Source organism: Fulmarus glacialis, unplaced genomic scaffold, assembly GCF_000690835.1.
Source record: "Fulmarus glacialis isolate BGI_N327 unplaced genomic scaffold, ASM69083v1 scaffold11772, whole genome shotgun sequence".
Classification (NCBI taxonomy): domain Eukaryota; kingdom Metazoa; phylum Chordata; class Aves; order Procellariiformes; family Procellariidae; genus Fulmarus; species Fulmarus glacialis.
In genome coordinates, this window is record NW_009199831.1 from 1,587 (window position 1) to 10,851 (window position 9,265).

Here is a 9,265-nt window from a genome sequence, read left to right on the forward strand (position 1 = left end):
TCTAACTTTGCTGAGTGCAGCAGTGGCACACACTGCAGATAATCTAGTATTCCTTTGTATGGAAAAAGGAACTGGGTGATTACAGTGGCATGGATATCTATAACTCCCTTGGGATTTTGCAGTTGAGACATCAGACAAAAAGAATGATAATGTCATCCCGAGGGTAGGGGGCTTATGTGCAGAAACTAGCATACAAGGTTTCTGAGCATTGTTAGACATGAATCACTAGGGTTTGTATTTAGGGTTTGGGTCTGTTTGTACCCTATGTACAAGCTACACTATGTAAACCGCTTTGTCTTCATGGGTTTCTCCCTTTAAAACGAAATAAAACTATAGACTCATTTTCAAAGATTTTTTTTTTTTGTGTTCTCTATTGTTCTAATGATAAGTCAGCAAAACTTACTTACTTTACGCATCTGGAAATGCTTTTTATAAAGTTTTTACTTCCAATAGAATTTATTTCCTGTGACATTTGTGAGAGACTTTCTCATGACAGCAAACAGAGAAAAGCAATATAGGGTCTGTAAAGTATAATTGTATAACTACACAGAGTGTAAGGCAGGTGTGTGAGCTATAAGCTCAATTGAAAGCCAGTAAATTTAAAGCTTGTAACATCTTTCCTGTTTATTCCAGCAGGATAAAATAATTTAATGTTGAGTTTAAAATAAATAAATAAAAAATATACAAAAAAGGAATTGGCCAAAATACATGTTTCCTTAAAAATAGCTTCTCCCTCAGAAAAGTCACTGATAACTGCATTGGTAACTTAGCTTTCAGTTTTTAGGGTAATTATTTTTCTAATGTTAAACACTGGTGAACATGGCGTAACACCTTGTAAATTGTATACAAAATGCTTCACATGTAAGGAGCTACCATTTATAAATTGTAAATGTAGATGACAGAGCCTTTACCCTTAGGAGAGAGTTTTTCAGGAAGGTTCAGGCAGTGATGGATTGTTGAGTTCCATGTTTCTAGGAGATGGTCAGATATTTATGTGAATCCTGCTTTCAGGATAGTGCAGTGATTGTAACAACCACAGCAAAACTTTTGGAGTTTTGCCTGCTTGTCGCTGCAGTATGGGTTCAGTGATGAGAATGTCTGGCTGCCCTAAAACAAACGCAGCATGCCTCAATCCTGTTCTTAATGCTTGAGCACAATTAGCTGCATTCGCACATGCTTCCTGGACATGGCCTTCCCCCCACCCCCCATTTGGCCTAATTAAATTGGCTGTATGGGTACTGGTTGCTGTTTTCCACCAGTGGTTCCTCTTCTGTTTGTATCTTCTGTGTATACATAACTATTTCTGTATTCCAAGGTCAAGATAGGTTGTAAGGCATATGTGCTGAAATATGTGCATGCTTGCGTAACATGACAGATACGGCATCCTTGGAGGAGTAGGTAATACGCTAGAGCAAAATACATTACTAGAATTCTTTGGGGAGCATCATAAGAAGACCTACATGAATTTGGAAACCCTTCAAAACATGGCTGGGGAAGGGAGTCTATTCATCCATTTAGACTAGAGCAGTAGCCTGTTGCTATAGGAATAAAAAATACTCACTGAAATAAAATACTTTGCTGTATTACATTAAAAATAATATTGCGGTAGGATGGGTCAAAGCCACAGCAAAAGGGAGGTTATTCTGTAGAACTACTGAAGCATCTGAGGTCATCACTGCCAAAAGAAGGGAGAGATAAATACTAAAAGTTAGCTTATTTAAAAACAACAGCTAAGAGATGAGTACAGGCCAGTTTGTTCATTACAGCTTTTCCAGACATCTCGTAACTCAGTCCCATAGAAAACTGAGATGTTGCTAGGGGGCTGTGCTCTGTAACTGTTGTTCCATTTAAGTTCATTTAAGTTTTTTGTACATGTAGGGCTTTTTTTGGTTGGTGTTTCCCCCCCCCCCCCGGCTCCTTTTTGGAGTTCTCTCTTGGTACACGTTGGGAATCTATTCAAATACAGCAATGCACACAGCTGCTCCTATCCTCTATACAATGTGCCACAACTAAACAAATTGAAGCAGCTATAGAGACATATTTATCTGATCTGTAACTAATTCCTTATTTGCTGAAAGAAAACTCATGTAAAGTATGCTGAAATAATTGTCATGTACTGTCATTGTCATCTACTGCAACATAAGTATTTCTGGTTTTATTTACCCCTTCTTTGGTGAAGACTGAAATGTCATTTGTGAGAGTGAAGTAATGTTAAATCACTTTGTTAGCCACAGAAATTATCTTGGATCTTTGCTACTCATGTTTGGCGTTCAGAAACTTCATTTATTGCTGAAGATTTAGTGTTGCAGCATAGCTTTTTGTCCCAATAGTTCATGTGAAGGTCTCCAGCTTATGATATTTGTTGTTGTATTGAAATAAGTTATTAGGGAGCTAGTTTGCCTGCTTCACATGTGCTGTTTTGTGTTGATCAGATTGGTGCTAAAATGTAGTTTCTTTATTCTTCTTACAAATATGAGTGGATTTGTTAGTGAATTTTATATTTTAATCCTAAAGAGATTTTTCTGAAAGGTGAAATAGGAATTTTGAAAACATTCAAAATGTGGGTGGCATTTTCCCTGATATTAAGATTTGGTTTTGTGAAATTTATATTACGATGCAGAAGTCTGGGGTTTTTTGCCTGTGTAACAAATGATCAAGTTTTGAAAAGTTGTCTTCGTGTCTTTTTAGTGTGGGGTTTTTTTTTTCCCCTCATTAAAAAAGTTTCAGCAACAGCCTGAATGTCAACTCAAAAGCTCCCAAGTTTTACTGGAAAATTTCTGAGACAAATGAGTGAAACATGAAGAGGCGTCTACTGGGAATTCTCATTTCAGTTGAAGAATGATGTATGAATGTGTTGAAACCTTGACAAAGACGTGCTTTTTCTCAAATGTTCAGGGCCTAGTGACAACAAAGTGTGTAATGTCTGTGGTGAAAAATTCTTTCTTTCATAGTTGCCTACCTTTGTGATCCTTTTTTTCTTTCATGTCCATACATATATTACAGGCTAGCAGAAGATAGGAGGTGTGGGAGGAGGAGTACCCCAATTCTATGTGCTACAAGATGCAGTGAAGTGCCTCTTTACTGTGCTGCTGAGTAAATCCTGCTTTTGGGCCCTTTGGAGAACGTGCTGATTTGGAAGCATTTTGGATAGAAGTTGACTTCATGTGTTGAAATGGTGTTTATATTTCATGGTTCTGCATGCAGCTAGTGTGGTTATCCCTGCTCTTATAACATGGCTAATCTATAATCTGTATTACTTATTCGTGGATAACCTCAACTGTAGTGTAGTCCCTTCTTTCATGTCAAGCTGTGTAGTGTAGGGCAAGGACAAAAACTTTGTCAAAGCCTTTCTAGTGATGCTTCTCACCTTTTCAAAGTGCTCTTAAAAAACATTTTATATTTAAAAACTAACATTTTATATTAAAGAAGAAGTGGTATTATTTCAGGTGTTCTTTGATCCTAAAGTAGTTTGAGTACTGCAGCATTTATCTCAATTAAGCAAGCTACATGTAACGGCCGCCTTTGCAAGGCTAAATTGACCAGGCTAAATGTTGCAGACAGTATATTCAAGAATGACTTTCTTACTCACAGAGCAAATAATTACTACAGCACATATTCACTTCTGTGTGGCGTTACTGGGGGAAGGAGAAGCTAGGCTGGAGTAAATGCATGGCTCAGTTTCCTCTGCATAGACAACATTCTCAGTCTGTTTTCTCGTAACTTTTAGTAAAGAAAGAAGAAAATAGTAGTCAACTTATCCTGTGCCACTTTTAACTGGGTTTTTTTCCCGGCTTGCAAACAGGTCTTAGATCAATTTCAGTAATCTGTTTTCTTTCAGAAATATTCATAAAATGTTACTGCTGAATGATTTCACATATGCTTTTCAGACATAAAAATTACAAGGTTACACATAAAATAGTGCACGACTGTTCTCTTCCTCTAAGTGCACGGTACGTAAGCCTGGATTAGTAGGAGCACAAAGGTGTGATACTGTGACTAAGCTGTTAGTCTGAGTGCAAACCAGTATTATGCATGCCAAGTCCTTTCCATCTCCCCCAGTGTATCCTATACTAAATGACTGCATTTCAACCCTCTTTGTTTTTTTCTTTCTTTTTCCCCCGTTTGTGATGGACCATTAAAATAATAAAACAGTATGCCTTGTAAGCTAGATCTTTATAAGTGGAGAGGTGTTAACACTCAGCTTTTTTATTGTTTGTGGATGTTACAGGATTTATTCATCACACTGGGAAATTAGTCTGTCGGGCTTTTTGCATATCTTTCTGTTGCTGATACTCTTTTAAGGACTTGTAAGCGGTTTATTGCTATATATTTTCTAGTCGTCTGCCTTTATGTTCTTACTAGATAGCATCATGTGGTTGTATTATTTACAAAGTCCTTAACTGCCAGGTTGTATTATTTACAAAGTCCTTAACTGCCAGGCTAGGTGTCTTTTGTATGTGGGCTGTACCATGAGGTTTCTATTTAGCAAATCATTCTTGTACAGCACAGCACATTGCACTTCCATTTTTGACTTCGGTAGACACTTGATTTTACTTTGCCACTTCCACATTCGACAGTCTCTACCACAAGAGAAGCATTCCATACATATTGTGCTGCCATTTCAGTACATCTTCTGCATTGCACAGTGGAGAAGGCAGGTATAACATTGGCTAGGTTGAGGTAAATGCCAGATGGATGTTCGATCCATACTAATCACTTAGGAAGTGCTAATTACAACTACTTTGCCTGTGCTGGATATTTAAATGGGACTTCTGCTTTAGCAGCATCTGCAGTCTGTGGCTGATACTTTCAGTTTATAGTTAGTACATGTTAAGTATTAAATGGCAGAACCTGTTGCTTTTAATGCAAGAACAGTGCAATGAGTGGAATTTTTTTATCTCATAATGAAAATGTTGACATGGCATTATTATGAGATAGTCTGTTTCTTGAGAATTGTTTGCAACTGCATAAGTGAAACAAGTGAGAGACCTGTTTGGAAAAGAACAAACTGAAAGGAAACTAGGGGAGATTTAGACAAAGAAGAGAGGAATCCCTATCCCTTATGTACACTTTCTTTTTTTTAAACACCCAAAACATGTCTCTGGAAATCCATCCACATTAATGACCAGATGCAAATCTCTCAGAATGAAACCTTATACAGCTCCCTAGTTTGAAATAACACAGTGTTTTGAATTGTGATCACTGTAGAAGAAAAGGTAGAAGAGAGGGATAACTTGTATTTGGGGGCAGATACAGTATATTTATAAGCCGGGAGGAGGGAATTGTAGTTTTAATGTGGCCTAGTTAGTCAGTTAGTGGAACTTCCACCTATTATTTAGACAGCTAATATTAGACCTGCTTTGTCAGTATTAGAAGGACATGCCAAATTAGGTTTTTCATACTCTTTTTAAGACAAGTGTACTGGACCTGGCTGGGATAGAGGTAATTTTCTTCATAGCGGCCAGTATGGTGCTATGTTTTTGATTTTTGACCAACACAGCGTTGATAACACAGAACAGTGTTGATAACACACCCATCTGTTGCTGAACGGTGTTTGCACAGCGTCAAGGCCACCTCTGTTTCTCACTCTGCCCAGCCCCCTGTGAGTAGGTTGGGGTGTGGAAGAGGCTGGGAGGGGGGACAGCCTGGACAGCTGACCCCCACTGACCAGAGGGGTATCCCGTGCTGTATAGTGTCATGGCCAGCAATAAAAAGGGAGGGGGTAAGGGGTGGGTAGGTGGTCATTGCTCGGGGACTGGCTGGGCATCAGTCTACTTGTGGGAGGTGGCGAGTGAGTGTTTTGCATCACTTTGTTTTGTTTTTTCACTTCCACTCTTCCTATTCTTTGCCCCCAGCCCACTGAGAGGGGGTTGGTGGAGTGGTTATGTGGACTTAGCTGCCAGCCAGGGTCAGCCCCACCACTAGGAGACACTAAATGTGTGCAAGGTTTGTGCTGTAAGCTTCTGGTTGTTAGATCTAGGCAGGATGTGAGCTATTTTTCTGATCCTGTTATATTTGCTTACTGCTGTGGGAAGACTTGTTTTTTTGAGTCAAATATGTGATATGGAGGATTTAAGCATCAGTTCTAATTAAACATTTCTTTCAAATAAATGTCAGATTTTATGCTCAGTGACAATAGCTGGTAGTGTAGGTTTTGGAACAAATGAGTTACATCTTTATTTTGCACAAAATATGGAGAATAGAGATTGGACCCTGATAGAAGGTGGCTTTGTGAGAGCCATGCAGATATTTCAAGTCATTACCTATGTGTTTATACGCTTAATCGTGATGAAAGTTAGGCTTATAAGTTTGTCGTTTCATTCCTAAATGAACAGTCAGGCTCTTGAGTGTTCAGCAGTGTGTATGTGGTAGTTGCTTCCTCTTCAGCGAAGTTGCATTTTTTTTGTTATCTTAATTTTAGTGAAGAGAGGTGTCTATGTAATGTATGCATGTGTAAGCGCTTGAAAAGCTGGGCAATATCAATTGGCTTTAGTGCTTTCAGTAGTGAACAGCAGTTGCTGTTTGTTACTTATTCCTAAATGCAGTGGCAAGTTAATCAAATACCTGACAAGTTTCTTGTCAATGATACTGTGCTTTGTAGAATATGTTTTTAGGTTTGACTGAAAAAGTCAGGTATCAGGTTTGTTGGTCAAACATTTTTATAGAATATGCTCAATATTAAATTCAGTATATATAGCATCAGTCTTGCTGCCTTCCACCGCCTTCAAGAGATTCAGAAATTGTATTAGTTCTTCCTTATAGAATGATGATGTTCCTAAATAAAATACTAACTTCTAAGAGTTTTTTACATCTAAAGAATCCATAAACTTATAACAGTAACTGTTATTGTGTCAGTTATTGACTTTGATCTTCCTAAGATGTCTGCTTATAGTTACATTATCACAAAGAAAAGATTTACTTACCTGCAACAGTAGGAGGCAATTTTTCTTTCTTTCTAATCAGCATTTTTTCTTTCAGCTAAAAGGATAGGAACCACAAAGTCATGTAAAGGTGTCAGAAGCTGACATTCACTTATTCTTCTTTGTCCTCTCCTATTGCTGTCTCCTGCTATCTCCATTTAATTGTATGACTTTACATGAGTATCCAAGAGGACGTAGTGTTTCTGTTGTAGAAGAATACTGATGATAAATGCATTTGGAATTCATAAAATGAAGCTTTTGGGTCAACAGAAATTCTATGCTAAAACATAATTTGTAATAAACCAGGTACTTTCATTATCCTTTCTACATCCATACTGCTTATATTTTGTATTTTACCTCTTTGGATTTGGGAGCAGCTTTAAGGAGATGTGTTGTAGAAGTTCGTCAGGTAATTCCAACTGCTTTCAAAAATTCAAAGTAGTATTAGTAATTGTGGAGAGACTACGTAAAGGAAACAGTATATTGATGGTTCTCATCTTTTGGGGGAATACGATAGCCCTATGCTTCTCAGTCTGCTAGTGCTCTTTATTAAAATCAAAATACTTAAAAACAGTGTTTGTCATAGCTGTGAAGCAGATTAAAGTTGTAAAGTTGCGTGCAACAAATTCTTATGTTGGAGATAGGATGCAAGGGGAATGAAACAGCCATCCTTGACATGAAAACTCTGGCAGATCAGAATTCCTATTAACTTTTAAGCTGCTGCAGTGCACCTGGACAGTGTATGCTATTACTCCTTTCCTCTGCCCTCCCCAGCTGTCTTCCTGTAGATCCCAAAATTACTGCTTCAGAGAGAAACTCCTTGACTAAAAAAGTGAGAGTTCTGTCGCAATTGCGACAGAAATCCATTATGAAATACAACTCGCCACAGCCCGTATTTCGAGATAAATTGTCTCTGCCTGTCTTTTGCAGTAGGTTTCAAATGGGTGACAGATGATGATTTTGGATTGTTATGTTCTGTCTGTGCTTTGTGCTGGCTAATAATAGGCTACTAGGCACCTCTGAAAGAACTTGCTATTGCTTCAGAGAATCAGAAAGGGATGCTATTGCCGTCCTGTCAGATTTAAATAATACAACTTCAAATTTGTGATGATCAGGGTCCAAAAGAGGGAGCTGAAGGTAGTGATGAATATAGTGCATGATACCTTAAGCATTAAGCATTTTATATTTTCTGAGCAGATTGTGCTCATGAATGGCATCAGTATAGGTAGCCCAATAATGTATGATTTTTTTTTTTTTTTTGAGCTCTTTATCCCAATGACTAAGTGACTAGTTCTAGCCATAACTATTCAGATTGTGAAAACTATTCAGGTTTTGAGAGCAGTTTGTCCGTTGAAGCGTGGGTTGTCACTGAAGGGGATGCTTTTGCCTTTTGCTGTCTGTCCCAACCATGTTTTCCCATTCCCGTGCTGGCTCTGAAATTTGTTCACCTGCTCAGTGAATCAAATGAGGAGACTGACCATTAGCTTTCAGACAAACCACTTTCTCATCTAGCTGACTACACAAATGCTACTGAGAGAGAACAGCAATGTGCCTCAGTGAGGTGAAAAAATAGATACTTTCATCTTCAGCAGCAGTTCAGGCTTTGTTGGACTGCATTCTTGGGTTTAACCCTCAAATGGCTAAAAATGAAGGCATGGGGGAGGTCGTATCTTCTCAAGTTACATGGTTCTGTGCAGGTTAAAATGAGATGCTGTGAAAGGTCAGTAAAACTGCAATTAATCTCTCAAAGGAACAAATAATTGAAGTAGTGTGCAGAAAGTAGTGGTTTGAAAGAGATCCTTATGGTGGGAAAGTAATTAAACACTGGGATGTCATTTTGTCCTCAATTTCTTTTCCTGCCTTTTTCCCCTGGTTTCTCTCTGCCACTTTAAGTACCCCTAAGAAAAGATACCTGAATTTATGTATATGCAAAACATGAGTCTCTTTCTCAGTATTGAGATAACTACTCAAAGTGAGTAGTTATCTTTGATCTAACCCTGACCTCTGATACTGAATAGGAGTTTGTGTGGAGCTGAGGATGGGCCTGAGGGGCCTGTTGTTGCTAAAATAAATATTTTTTTTTTTTTTTTTTTTTTTGGTGAGCAGGCTATTGTAACCCTCAGTTATCTTCACAGACTATTACATGGCTTTATGATGCTTTTTTAAAAGACTTACAAAGCTCATTTCTATTTGCAATGGCTCTGTTGTCTGCAAAGTAATCTTGAGACTCACTGGGTTAGATCAGGGAATGCATTGGCAGCTACAGTCTACGTTGCGCTGTACAAGGTTCTGTAAACAGGTTGCCTTAACCAACATGTCTTCCCCCCCCCCCCCCCCCTATGCCA